The sequence below is a fragment of the Rhineura floridana genome, chromosome 10 (assembly GCF_030035675.1).
Source record: "Rhineura floridana isolate rRhiFlo1 chromosome 10, rRhiFlo1.hap2, whole genome shotgun sequence".
Classification (NCBI taxonomy): Eukaryota; Metazoa; Chordata; class Lepidosauria; order Squamata; family Rhineuridae; genus Rhineura; species Rhineura floridana.
The window spans coordinates 47,417,229-47,432,265 of NC_084489.1; the positions used below are offsets into that span (position 1 = coordinate 47,417,229).

Genomic DNA, 15,037 nt, shown 5'->3' on the forward strand with positions numbered 1-15,037 from the left:
AACAATAAAAAATGCTGGAGGTGGGATCTCAAATTGCATCTTTATAAGTTGCCTCTGCTATTCCCTTCCCAGCCTCAGATGAATTCTGTGGTACCACCAGTGCCGGTGCCAGGCTATTGTGCTCCCTAGGCAAGGCTAACTAGTTGCAACCCCCCCAAAAATGGCTAACTTCAATTTTCAAAAACAGATGTCTTGTAGAAAAAATGAAAAGCACAAAACTTGAAACTGATAAATTTATTTTAAATTGCAAGAATAAGTAATACGACAATCTTTGCTTATCTTTCTCAAATACAAAAGAAAATGTTTTAGCACACAAATCATTTTGAATAACCTTGTGAATTGTGATGTTAAAATTTAAGTCTCTTAAAAGTTTCAATTTCAGGCATATCAAAATCTCACTTTGTGTGCCTTTTCCTATGCAAATTTTGTCACCAATTCCTTCAGGTCAAGTGCTGATGCTTGGGCACCTTCAATTGATAATAGTTGCCAAGCCAACTGGTCTCTTTTGAAACATTGTTGAGCGTATGGAAGTTTTTATATGTTTGAGCTTTGAGAAACTGCGTTCACCACTTGCCACTGACACTGGAAGTGTGAGAAGGATCCTTAGAGCAACAGAAACATTAGGCACATTATCCAAGAGTTTTTGTTGTAGAATGAAGAGAAGTACTCCTTGTGGCGGCATAGACTTTGGAAGTCTTCGAGCTATTGCTATAAGTTCACAGCACAAATCTTCAGCATCAATATCTTTGTTTCCATGGTGCATCAATGATTTTTCCAAATTCTTGCAGGCCTTAAGTACATCTTCAGTAGATTTTTTGTTGATACTGTATATATCATACAGGAAGCCAAATAGGGAATTATATTGTTGTAGCTCTTGGAATCTCTCTTCAACAGATTGTATGGCCATGTCTAAGACAGCATAGTAGAAACTTACTTTGAATTTCTGCTTTGGATCTTGCGGTGCCTCTTCTTGGGCCTCATACTCAAACTGCTGTTTCTTTCTCCTTTTTCTAACCTGTTCTGTCTCAAAGTTTGGTAGTATTTCTAGCTCCTTTGCAATCTCAGAAGCATCTATCAACACTTGTTGAAAACCTTCATCACACCTGCAACCCATAAGGTAATTCTTCGTCACTTGCAATTGGCTTGTAGCTGAATTTATATCAGCTTCCTTATTTTGTAGTAGTTTGCTTGTAAGATTGACTTCAAAAAGGATGTTGTACCATGTAACAAGGGATACCACAAACTTGAACTTACAAATTGCATCAGCAAGGGCCTTAGCTTCAATTCAGGAAGTATTTCCAGATAAACCTTTTAGGCTTGTGTCATCAAAGATCTCTACTAAAGTATCATATATACTACCAAGATGATATCTCAGTGGTTTCAAAGCATCGATCCGACTCTCCCATCTTGTTTCGTTCAATAGTTTAACAGTTATGCCTAAGTCTGATACATGGCTAGTTAGAATTTGCCAACGCTGAGTCGAAGCAGAGAAATAATTATAGATCTCTTGAATCAAACTGAAGAAACTAGTTGCTTCCAGACAACACTTAGTAGCATCATTGACTAACAAGTTTAAAGAGTGTGCATTGCAGAGCACAAAAAAGGCACGTGGGTTTATGTCCAGGACTCCCTTTTGTACGTCATTTTGCCTTTCATGTTACTCCCATTATCATAACCTTGACCATGCAGATTCTCAATTGGTAATCCCATTTGCTCAAGTTGTCCAAGAAGAGTTTCTGTCATAAAGGCACATGTAGTCTCCTTTAGTGGAAAAATATCCTCTCCTTTAGCCAAAAATATCACTAGATTTCAAAAATAAAAATAAAAATACATATAAAAAGGATAAATAAAAAACAGAATATAGATTTTTTTCATAAGACTTTATAATTAATTATATTCCATAGCAATGTTGTGGTATTTATCTTAAAATAAAAAATATAATTTGTCGGTTACATTTTTTACAAGGGTTAAAAAAACTAATCTGTATAAAACTGTGCCCCTCAAAGGTCAGTACTGCACCCCCTCTGATGTCTGCGCCCTAGGCAGCTGCCTATTTCGCCTATTGATAGCACCGGCCCTGGGTACCACAGGCACTGGGTCTGTTCCTAACCAATGTCTACAAAGTTAAGCTTATTTGAAATTCTGGGGCTGGAGAAGCAAATTGGCAAGTTCACTTTGGCAAGTTCACTGGACCATCACCATTTTACGTCTAAAGGACCACCAAACGGCAAGGAGCTGATGTTTAAAGAGAGAAAAAGAATCACATCATTGTGATCATACTGAAATCCCTTCATGCACCCTGTATGCCCTGAAAACAGAAGTACTAAAGAGTATGTCAACTGCAGCAGCCTGAACCTTGTTTGTCACTAGATTAACTAGAGAGCCGACAAGGACAATGATTCAACCATTCATGCCCATTAAGCTCACCATGAAAGGTTTCATTCACTTACCAGCTGGCAGGGTGGAACACAATCTAAAGATGGGAAGCAAGCACAATGTTTAGAGCCACGCTGGCCTCCCTGCAATCTAAAAACCAAAGTGGCAATTAATTATGTATGGAATGTGGCCAGGCGCTCCCGGTATTATAATCAAATGAGACCACACAGAGAAAAAGGCAGCGCTTCATCACGTACCAGGCACACAGAAAGAGAGAGGAGGAATTTCAGAACTCCCAGAATAGTAAGAGATAAAAAGAAGAACTGGCTGGTAGACCATTATTTGTCTTGGACTAAACAGCATGTTCATAATTCAGGGTATTTTCTTCTGTGTTATCAGTGCTATCTTTGTTTGCATTTATGTCATGCTTTTTCGCTCACAAGGTGATTTTTTTCCCTTCCAGCTGCCAAATGCTGACATCTACATGAACACATAGGAGAAAGGCTCCCTCATTTGTTTGTGTGCTTGGTTTGAATGCATGTTGGTGTGTATGTGATTGTATTAGATGTGAGTGAGTTTGTGTGTCTGTACATACGTTTTTAATATGTGCTTGGGAAAGAGGTTTTTTCATCAATTGGGGGGACTTGAGGGGGCTCCAATTACCATAGTGACGGGCAGAGGGAGGTATGGCGATGTGAGAAGGACGGGCCAGGTAAGGGGAACGCGGCCCAGACATGTTGTGGCTGTGCCTTGTTCCGGTCCTTCTCACACCCGCAGGGTTGGTGGTTGTCCTCTCAGCCAACTCTCAGATCTCCAGTTGCTGCTCTTAAATGCCAGATCGGTACATAATAAAACCTCCCTCGTCCACGATTTGATTGTGGACGAGGTGGCCGATCTGGCATGTATAACTGAGACCTGGGTGGGTGAACAGGGAGGAGTTAGTCTCTCCCAGCTCTGCCCACCGGGGTACTTGGTTCAGCATCATGGTAGATCTGAGGGTCGGGGAGGTGGGGTTGCTGTGGTCTATAAGAGTTCCATCTCACTCACCAAGCACCATGTCCATGCAGTTACCGGTCTGGAGTGTTTGCACCTTGTGTTGGGCCAGAGGGACAGGCTGGGAATCCTTTTGGTGTACCGCCCACCTTGCTGCCCAATGGCTTCCCTAACTGAGCTGACGGAGGTGGTCTCGGAGGTATTGCTGAGATCCCCCAGACTATTAGTACTGGGGGATGTCAACATCCATGCTGAGGCGACTTTGTCCGGGGCGGCTCAGGACTTCATGGCTTCCATGACAACCATGGGGCTGTCTCAATATGTTAGCGGTCCAACACATGTGTTGGGGCATACTCTAGACCTTATTTTTGCTACTGGACATGGGGATAGTGATCTGGATGTGGGGAGTTTTACATCTCTCCCTTTGTCATGGACAGATCACTGCTTGCTGAAGTTTAGACTTTCAGTAGCCTCTTCCCTCTGCAAGGGTGGGGGACCTATTAAATTGGTCCGCCCCCAGAGACTAATGAATCCTGAAGGTTTTCAAAGGGCTCTGGGGGTTTTTCCGGCTGATAGGACTGGCGCTCCTGTTGAAGCCCTGGTTGATCTGTGGAATGCGGAGATGACCCGGGCTATTGACACGATCGCTCCCGCGCGCCCCCTCCGCTGTAGAGCTCATACAGCTCCTTGGTATACTCCAGAGCTGAGAGCGATGAAACAAGATAGGAGGCGGCTTGAGAGGAGATGGAGGTGAACTCCCAACGGATGCAATTATGCGCTGGTTAGTGCTTCTACCAAGCTGTATGTAGGAGCGGTGAGGGCGGCAAAAAACAACATTTTGCTGCCACTATTAAGTCATCTCTTTGCCGCCCAGCGGAGCTTTTTAGAGTGGTCCAAGGGCTACTCCATCTAGACCTTCAGGACACTGTTGAATCATCGGTGGCCCGTTGTAATGAGTTTACTGAGCACTTCCAGCATAAGATCTTATGCATCCGCCGGGACTTAGACTCCCAATTTATAGCAGCTGATCCTCATGAGGTGTCCGGAGCACAGTCTTGTCATGTTTTATTGGATGAGTTTCAGTTGGCTCAGCTCGAGGACGTGGACAAGGTGCTTGGACAGGTACGCGCAACCACTTCGGTACTGGATCCGTGCCCCTCTTGGCTAATAAAAACCAGCAGGGATGGAACAGTTGACTGGGCCAAGGAAGTGATAAACGCCTCTTTACGAGAGGGAGTGGTCCCTGCCCATCTGAAAGAGGCGGTGGTGAGACCACTTCTGAAAAAACCTTCCTTGGACCCAGAAAATTTTAACAGCTACAGACCAGTAGCAAATGTTCCATTCCTGGGCAAGATCTTGGAACGAGTGGTTGCTAGCCAGCTCCAGGCGCTATTGGATGAAACTGATTATCTAGATCCATTTCAATCGGGTTTTAGGCCTGGTTTTGGCACGGAGACGGCCTTGGTCGCCCTGTATGATGACCTATGTCGGGAGAGGGACAGAGGGAGTGTGACTCTGTTGATTCTCCTTGATCTCTCAGTGGCTTTCGATACCATCGACCATGGTATCCTTCTGGGGAGGCTCGCAGAGTTGGGAGTTGGAGGTACTGCTTGGCAGTGGTTCCGCTCCTACTTGGCCGGCCGTCTCCAGAAGGTAGTGCTTGGGGAACATTGCTCGACACCGTGGGCTCTCCAATGTGGAGTTCCGCAGGGGTCGGTTCTGTCTCCCATGCTTTTTAACATCTACATGAAGCCGTGGGGTGCGGTCGTCAGGAGCTTTGGAATACGTTGTCATCAGTATGCTGATGATACGCAGCTCTACTTCTCCTTTTCATCTTCTTCAGGTGAGGCTGTTGATGTGCTGAACAAACTGAGGCTCAATCCTGACAAGACTGAGATGCTGTTGGTGGATGGTTTCTCTGATCGGGTGGTGGATTTACACCCTATCCTGGATGGGGTTACACTCCCCCTAAAGGAGCGGGTTCGTAGCTTGGGAGTCGTTCTAGACTCTTCCCTTTCACTTGAGGCTCAAGTAGCCTCGGTGGCACGGAATGCGTTCTACCAACTTTGGTTGGTAGCCCAGCTACGTCCCTATCTGAGTAAGGAGGACCTCACATCAGTTGTACATGCTCTGGTAACCTCACGTCTGGATTACTGCAATGCGCTCTACGTAGGGCTGCCTTTGAAGACAGTTTGGAAGCTACAGCTAGTGCAAAATGCGGCTGCCAGATTGTTAACAAGGACCATAACACCTGTTCTGGCTCGCTTGCACTGGCTACCAATATGCTTCCGGGCCAGATTCAAAGTGTTGGTATTAACCTATAAAGCCTTATATGGCACGGGACCACGATACCTGTTGGAACGCCTCTCCCGTTATGAACCGGCCCGTACACTACGTTCTGCTACGAAGGCCCTCCTCCGGGTTCCGACTCATAGAGAGGCCCGGAGGGTGGTGACAAGATCTAGGGCCTTCTCAGTGGTGGCCCCCGAACTGTGGAACAGTCTCCCTGAGGAGGTGCGCCTGGCGCCGACATTGTTATCCTTTCGGTGCCAGGTTAAAACCTTTCTCTTTTCCAAAGCATTTCAATTTAAGTTAACCTGATTTTCATATCTGTTGTACTGATTTTAGATTGTTCTTATTTTATATGTTCTTATTGTATTATATTGTGTATTTTATTGTATTCTCTGTGTTCACCGCCCAGAGAGCTATTGCTAGTCGGGTGGTATACAAGTCTAAGAAATAATAATAATAATAATAATAATAATAATAATAATAATAATAATAATAATAATAATAATAATTTAGTATGGCATACACTTCCATCATAATAGATTTCTTAGTCTTTAAGGTCTCACAAGACTCTTGTTTTTGCTGCAACTGACTAACATGGCGGGAAATGGACATAAAGAGTCCAAGATGACTGGAGAAGAGAATATTAAAGGGAGACAGGACAGCTATCTTCAATATCTGAAGGACCAGCATTAGAAAATGGAGCAGGCTTGCTTTTTTATTGCTCCAGGGCAGAATTGGGGCTCCTCTAGACAACCTGCTTACTGAGCATTCATCCTGATTTGCTTGCACAAAGTTCACACAGAGAATCACACATATCCGGTTTTCATTGACCATTCAGTCTGATTTGTTTGCAGAATGTTTGTACTCCTTTCAAAGTATAGAGGAATGCTCAGTCCACAGTGAGATGGTTCAGGGCCACAGTGTTAGATAAACAGACCCATCTACGTGCAGTATATTTATTTTGTTCTTTTTGTATCCTCTCCTTAATTCAAGGAACTCAGAACAGTAAGTTTCCTTTGCAACATCATCTGCTCCAATACCACCCAAACGGACTATGAGCAAATAGATTTTTGACAAAAATGACACATCTCAACCCACCTATTCTAGCTATCGCGCCACACAATCAAACTGGGGAGAGAACAAAACACCACAAAGAAAACAGAAGTAGCCCCAAAGTTAAAGTGCAAACAATATTGAGGGCCTGGAGCGGCTAGTTCACAGCACACAATAAAACAGTCTGAATGCCTAACTACTTTAAGAGTACAATTGAAAGAATAATGGAGTGAGGTCGATATTCTTTTGTGCATAGATACAAGTTGATGATGTTATGCTAAACCTGTGCAGCAAAGAGCATCATCATACCAATCTGTGTGGTCACATCCACACCATACATTTTAAAGCACTCTTATACCACTTTAACAGTCATGGCTTCTTCAAAAGAATCCTGGGAACTGTAGTTTGCTAAGGCTGCTGGGAAGTGTAGCTCTGTGAGGGCTCCCTAACAACTGTCAGCACCCTTTCCATACTACAGTTCCCAAGAGTCTGAATAAGCCATGACTGTTAAAAAGTGCTTTAAATATAAGGTGTGTGGATGTGGCCTGTAACTATGGTCATTTTTACATGTCACAACTAAGTGTTTTTGACCTTCTTTCTACCTGTGTGTATACAGCTGATTGGTGATGAGATTCCTAACTTTGTTTTCTCATTTAAAAGCACCCATAGGGAAGATGCTGTTTTTATCATAGCAGTGATGCCAGTGAAGAACAATTTAAATATTTTGCTTGTGACACTTTCTGAATCTAAATTCCCCCACATGTCAACTCCAGGTTTTAAGGTCCCCCTTGAGCAAAGACACACTCTATGAGTCCCCCTCCCTCAGTGAGCTACAGCACCAAGTCCAGAGGGCTCTTTTCAGTGGGCCCCCTGCTGGAAATGGGGACCCTCAGCTGATGCTGACCCTTGACAATGGTCCTGATCTCCCCTCAACCAGCAGGGTAGTGGCAAATTCAGAAGGGCAGGTCCCTTCATGATAGTCACACTATATCTCCTCACAGCCACTCCCCCTTCTAAGATTATATAACCTTCAAATATTATACAATAAAATGTGGTTTCAGTCTCTTACTTTATTTGGTGTACTTTCCCTTAGTGATGCATTGCGATGATCAACACAGATCTTCATATGTTGCCTTTCAGCTAGATCTACTATTTTGTGTGCGGGTACTTGGACAAATGTACTAACATGCTGTAAGGTAAGGAACTTTCTTTGCTGAGTTTCCCTTTTTGTTTGCCATAGTAAGACTAAAGGAGAGTTTGTTAGTTACTGAGAAGAGTCTTCTCAGTGGCTGACTTGCCTCCTTTCACTCTGATTGACTCCAAACAGCAGGAAATGACATTGAAGACATAGTGACCCTACTGTGATCCTGCTCCCCAAAAAGTAAGGGTCTAAAACCCCTTGGGACTCTGGATGACTACACCCCTGCCCCAGGTGGAAAAAGTATAGGAATGATACTGATATCTGTCTTCTTCCCATAGAAAGAGCTAATCACAGCAACCATGGAACAGAGATAGAATTCCAGAAAACAGGATGAAGAACCCCTCCCCTCCTCCAGTCCTGCTGCTCCAGTTGGGGTAAGGATGTGCAGCTGCTTTAAAACTGGGGGGGGGAGATGTCATAGGAACACGGGAAGCTGCCTTGCATGGAGTCAGACTACTGGTCCATCTAGGTCAGTTCTGTTAACACTGACTGGCAGCAGCTCTCTGGGGTTTCAGGGAGAAGTCTATCCCAGCCCTACCTGGAGACCCCCGAGATTGACCCTGGGACCTTCTGCATGGAAAGTAGATGCTCTACCACTGTGCTACAACCCTTCCCATGTCAGGAGATCTGATCCCAATCTTCCATCTCAAGTTGGGTTTGGTTCTTAGTGTCATGTATGAACATGATATATGCTGCCCCCACCACACCCCCTGGTTTGGATGATATTTTAAAACCCTACAATCATCCCTCATTTCAGTGTTTTTGAAGAAATCCTGTTTGAATTAATTTAAAACCATGAGACTTGGGCATATAATTTTCATTGTTCCAGTTGCTGTTGAAGGATCATAGGAATCATATCCTTCTGTCACCCTCCAGGAATGAAACAACCTGAACAGAAATACCCTGGAGCAAAGCAAAAAGAACAGAAGCAAGTGAAGACTCAACTATCAAGGGTGATTCAAACTTGCTTCCAGCTCATTGTTGGAATAGGCAAACTTGCATGTTCCCTTGTAAAAGGGAGATGTTCCCTTTAAGGGATATTTGGGGAATATCCCATGTACCTGTTTACCATGACGTAACTTGCTAATGGGTAGGATTAGTTACCTGGCTTCCTCCTCCTTTCTCCTAGAGATTCCTGCATAATCTTCATTACTGAGCTTTTTACCTCTGGGAGAGGCCACATGGCAGATGCTCTCCTGAGAGCATCACTAACCAAATACTAGAATGAACTAAGACTTCTACTTTTTATTTCATCTAAGCTAGAGCCTATCTTTCCTGAACATATGAAAGGTCATGAGTAAATATTCATTATCTTTTACATAAGAAGATTGTGTCTGCTGTTATTTGTGCCTAGGGAAAGGCGGGCTTGGTTTATATTCTCACTCTGCTGCATGCATTTATATATCTGCTAAGAAATAGGACCACGAAACTTCGTTCCTATTTCATTTTATATTTTTAAAATACCAAACACTCATTTAGGCTGGCTGAATGGATTCAGGCTGCCAAAACCAAGTAAGAGGAAAACCAAAGTTTGACCTTTGCCTAACCTCTTGCACCCAAAGCAGTTTTACCTAATGTAAATAGAATTTTAGAAATGAGCCAATATCTTCTGGCCAAAATTCTTTGTCTCACATAAAAAAGGGGAAGATGCCTTGCAATGAGGAGGATGGGGATAGAGAGGTGAAAACAGGCTGAGCCTATAATTGTTGGTGGACCTGGAGGATGATGAAGAACCAGAAATTTCAGAATGTGAGGTGAAAGCGGCTCTTAAAACAATTGGAAGAAACAAATCACCAGGAATAGAAGGCATACCAATAGAGTTGCTATAAGCTACTGAGACTGAGTCTGTCCAAATTTTGACAAAAACTTGTCAAGAAATATAGAAAACTAAACAATGGCCCACAGACTGGAAGTGTTCAATATACATCCCAATTCAAAAGAAAGGGGATCCCAGGGAATGCAGTAATTACCGAATTATTGCCTTAATATCCCATGCAAGTAAAGTAATGCTCAAGATTCTACAACAAAGGCTCTTACCATTTATGGAGCCAGAAATGCCAGATGTCCAAGCTGGATTTAGAAAGGGAAGAGGCACCAGAGATCATATTGCAAACATACATTGGATAATGGAACAGTCCAAGGAATTTCAGAAGAAAATAACCCTGTGCTGTATAGATTACAGCAATGCCTTTGACTGTGTATATCATGAAAAGCTATGGAATGCTTTAAAAGAAATGGGGGTGCCACAGCATCTGATTGTCCTGATGTGCAACCTATACTCTGGACAATACACTACTGTAAGGACAGAATATGGAGAAACCAATTGGTTCGCGGTTGGAAAGGGTGTGAGACAAGGGTATATTTTTTTTATCACCCTGTTTATTTAATCTATATGCAGAACATATCCTACAGAAAAGCGGGATTGGACCAAGATGAAGGAGGTGTGAAAATTGGAGGGAGAAATATCAATAATTTAAGATATGCAGACGATACCATACTACTAGCAGAAACCAGTAATGATTTGAAATGAATGCTGACGAAAGTTAAAGAAAGCACAAAAGCAGGACTACAGCTGAACGTCAAATAGACTAAAGTAATGACAACAGAAGATTTATGTAACTTTAAAGTTGACAATGAGGATATTGAACTTGTCAAGGATTATCAATACCTCGGCACAGTCATTACCCAAAATGGAGACAATAGTCAAGAAATCAGAAGAAGGCTAGGACTGGGGAGGGTAGCTATGAGAGAACTAGAAAAGTTCCTCAAATGCAGAGATGTATCACTGAACACTAAAGTCAGGATCATTCAGACCAGGGTATTCCCAATCTCTATGTATGATGTGAAAGTTGGACAGTGAAAAAGGCGGATAGGAGAAAAATCAACATTTGAAATGTGGTGTTGAAGGAGAGCGTTGCGCATACCATGGACTGAGAAAAAGCCAAATAATTGGGTGTTGGAACAAATTAAACCAGATTACTAGAAGCTAAAATGATGAAAGTGAGGTTATCCTACTTTGGACACATAATGAGAAGACATGATTCACTAGAAAAGACAATAATGCTTGGGAAAACAGAAGGGAGTAGAAAAAGAGGAAGGCCAAACAAGAGATGGATTGAATCCATAAAGGAAGCCACAGACCTGAACTTAAAAGATCTGAACAGGGTAGTTCATGACAGATGCTGTTGGAGGTCACTGATTCATAGGGTTGCCATAAGTCGTAATCGATTTGAAGGCACATAACAACAAATAATTGTTGGTGAATGCCTTATTTCCAGAGGAAGTGTTTTCCAAACAGCAGAAGCCACTACTCTAAAGGCTCTTCACCAGATGCCTGCTGTAAGATGAATCACTGGCGCAAGCAGCACCATTAAGAGGGCCTTGTTAGATGCTTGCAGTGACCAGGCAAGTATGTAGAGAGAAACGCAAGTCTCTCAGACAACCTTGTCCTGGTGATTCAAACAGAAATACAGTGCATCTTACCAGTGTGGCAGACTGGTACCAGGTGACCTGTGTCTGCTTTCCAGACGCTGACTGTTGGTGGGCAATTCTAGGGCCCCAATCTCTCTTCTTGTGGTTTTTTATCTTTAAACCTGATTTGTACTCCTTCAGATAGAGGGCTCCTACAAACAGAGTAGGGATGGGGGACTTGTGCCCCTCCAGATGTTGTTGACCTACAAACTCCCATAGTCCAGGATTCCTGGCCATGCTGGCTGGGTCTGATGGAAGATGGAGTCCAATAACATATGAAGAGTAAGCCACTCCTGCCTTGTTGAACTGGCATTCTTTATATCCCAGTGCATATGCCTCCATCTTTAAACCACCCCATAACCACACTATCATCGCTACTCCTTTTTTATCCCATTTTGCTCCCTCCAAGATCTTTCATTGTTGAAAATCTTAGAGCTACAGGTTCCCTGCAAGACATGTCATCTTCCCTTCTGCATTCACTTGCCCTGTTGACTTTTGGCATTTGCCAAATGCTGCGCTGCTAATGCACATGTCAAACGATGTGTTTATAATAGCTGCCAAAGAAGAAAAGAATTGCTAATGAGAATTTGCTCCATGGTCACCTCAGTTTTTCATGAGTTCTGTTACTTGTCATTGGTGTCTCTCTTTTGATGGAGGACAATAATGCCAGCTGTTATCTGAATGGAGACGTTCCAGCTACATTTAAATAGACTGTTTGTCTTCATTAGGGTTTTGTACAAATTCATTCAAAGCATACTTTCACACTGTTCCTTAAGCCAGCCTTATCTCAGAGCTCTATGCGACCCTCTCAGACTGCTTACACTGAGCATTACAGCTCACTTTATGATCTCCATGTCACCTTCTACATGTGTCACCCCACTGAATTTCCCCATGATACACTCAAACCATATTGTCCAAAGAACATACATTTTATTGATTTTTTCCCTAGTTTGAGAGCTTTTTGGTGTTAGCACAGAGCTGATTTAGCCATGATGTCATAACATTCCTGCTTAGCAAAACACTCTGCAGGACATAAGCAGAGTGATCATGTGGGATATCCTCCCATACTCTTTGGAGGAAGAGAAAAAAACATGGCAAGTAAAAAATAAAATACCATAACTACTGTCAAAGAGAAGTAGCCTAAATATTCTAAACCTCTGATTTTTCAGCATTTTTCAAGAAACATCACTTGTTGGGTCAATGCTCAAATCAGCTTGCAATTTATTGTTTGAACCCATACTCAAAAGGAGAATTGCAGCACAATCCTATGCATGTCAACTCAGAAGTAAGACTTGCATTTATGTATTGCCTGTATATGTAGCCTCTCTTCTATGATGGCACTCAAGGTGGTATACATGGTGTTCCCAAGTTATCTCCCAGCCAGCCACTGACCAAATTCAGCCTGCTTAACTTCAATAAAGTTCAATGGTTCAGCAAGTGGTAGACTTCATGGCCCAAGTCCAGGGCCCCACAGTACAGGGGGTCCCAAATGACCACTCAGAGAGTGCCAGATAATGTGAGGAGCAGCAAACTGGCCTGACATCTGCTAGTCACCACAGCATCCTTCCTTCTTAGTGAGCATTTTAGGTATTTTGTACATTATTTTAATTTTTTCCTGGGTTTTGTTTTTATTATACAGCCACATGAGTGGCTGTATACTATAGCCAGCATGGTTTTTCTGCATTCCACAGTGTTAAATTGAAAATACCCCACATGCCATTCTGATCCTTCCCATAAGCTCATTTCAAAACAAAGCCTTACAAAACTTATAGTCCTGAATTCAGAAATGCTTACTTAACAACCCTCTAAATTTTCCTTGTGATAAACAAAACAGAGAGAATCAAGAATTCAAAGTGTAAAACGAGAGAGAAAAACCAGACCCTTTTTGGACTTTTTTCTGTTGGAGTTCTCATAATTTGTTGAAATTAATTAAAAAATCAGCCATGTTCAGAGTACCTGTAATCCTATTACTGACCTTGCCCCATACTCTCACCTTCATCTTCTGCAATTTAAAAATTTTAAAAAATGCCTGGCCAATCTTTTAAAAATTTAGCATTAGTCAATGATAAACTCGGGCATGCTCAGTAAGAACCTACTGTCAGTGTTCTAAAAGCCAGACTCACAGCTGCTTGGCTTGGTTAATCAGGGGGTCACACCAACACCAGACCTTTATTTCACTTCAGTCATGGCTTCCCCAAAGGATCCTGGAAGTGTAGTTTGCGAAGAATGCTGAGGGGAGACTCCTATTCCCCTGACAGAGCTCCAGTGGCTAGAGGAGTTTAACAGTCAGCCCCTCTTCTGGGGATTGTATCTCTGTGAGGGGAATAGGGCATCTCCTAGCAACTCTCAGGACCCTTCACAAACTACACTTCCCAGGATTCTTTGGGGGACACCATGACTGTCTAAAGTGAAATAAAGGTCTGGTGCAGAGCTTGGAAGATTACTTTTAAAAAGTAATAAATTACAGTTACAGTTACATGGCCCCAAAAAGCAGTAATTACCGTTACAATTACAATTGCTCTCAAAGTAACTGATTACTTTACTTTTCCTTCAAAGTAATCACTGCAATTACATTTCAGTTACTTTTAAAAAAACCGCCTACAAGGTGCTGGCCTTGGCTGCTGCACATCTAAGTAGCCTAAAACAACATTAAAAATAAACACACGCATACAGACGTAGTAGAATAATTATTTTTATTCATAAGATAGCAATGGTGGTCTCTCCTCTGGTAAGGGTGGTAGGGAGGAAGGCTGAGGCCACTACTCAGATCTTTGCATGCCAAACCAAGTGCAAACTCCCCCCCACTCAGACAGAGCATAATCTCTCTCACTTAACCACCTCCTGGACCCTGCCCTGCCACCAACTAAGGGACACTCACTAAAGCAAACATTTTCCCGAGATGCAAAAAAGTTAAAATACTGCAAATGCAGCACAGTAGCCAGAGAGGGTCGTGGAGGCCACTTTGTGTGCCAAGTGCAAACACAGTATATATATATATACACACACACACATTGTCATCTTTCATCTCCACAGTTCTTTATCTCCATTCTGCTGCTGCCTCCTTATCCTCCTTTATCCATGTTCTTGACCTCCGGATCCTTTTCCCCTCCACTCCATTCTTCACCACCATCCGTTTTTTTAAATAATTGTTTTCTCCACTCCACCCCGTCTCACTCTCAGCCTCCTCCCTTGTCGCCTCCTGCCCATCCACAGAGCACGAGGAAAGAGCGACACTGCACAGAAGGCCAGTTTGAGGCACATGATTTTCATCCACAAATCAGAGGAGCAGAAGACTTCCCCTGCTCCCCCCCCAAGTAATGCCCAAAAGTAATTCTGGAAACATTACAATTACTCCACAAAAGGAATAAAATTACTCCTAGTTCTATTACAATCAAAATGTAAAGGAATTACCCACTCGTTACTCAAAAAAGTAATGAATTACAAGTAATTAGTTGCTTGTAACTAGTTACTTCCAAGCTCTGGTCTGGTGTGGATGTGGCCAGTGACAGCTTTGGTTTAAATTTGGGTGGGAGACTACATGTGCCTGTTTTGGAATTAAAAGGTGGAGGAAACCCTGAAAAACAATGATACAGTAGGGCCCCACTCATACGGCAGATTAGGTTCCAGACCTATGCCGGAAAGCGAAAACTG

At 42.8% G+C, this 15,037-nt stretch overlaps 1 protein-coding gene across 2 annotated transcripts in view; it reads right to left on the reverse strand.

The window, feature by feature from the left end:
• The window catches only part of LOC133365026 (uncharacterized), a 49,143-nt gene that overhangs the window by 23,377 nt on the left and 10,729 nt on the right, over positions 1-15,037 (reverse strand). Inside the window, exon 1 of one of the 2 annotated variants that reach the window (XM_061586218.1) lies at positions 2,451-2,613. The exons of the other annotated variant lie outside the window; for it this stretch is intronic. The gene's annotated coding sequence lies outside the window, so the exon portion shown is untranslated. Of the gene's footprint in view, positions 1-2,450; positions 2,614-15,037 lie in introns of those variants that run through there. 2 annotated transcript variants of the gene reach the window in all.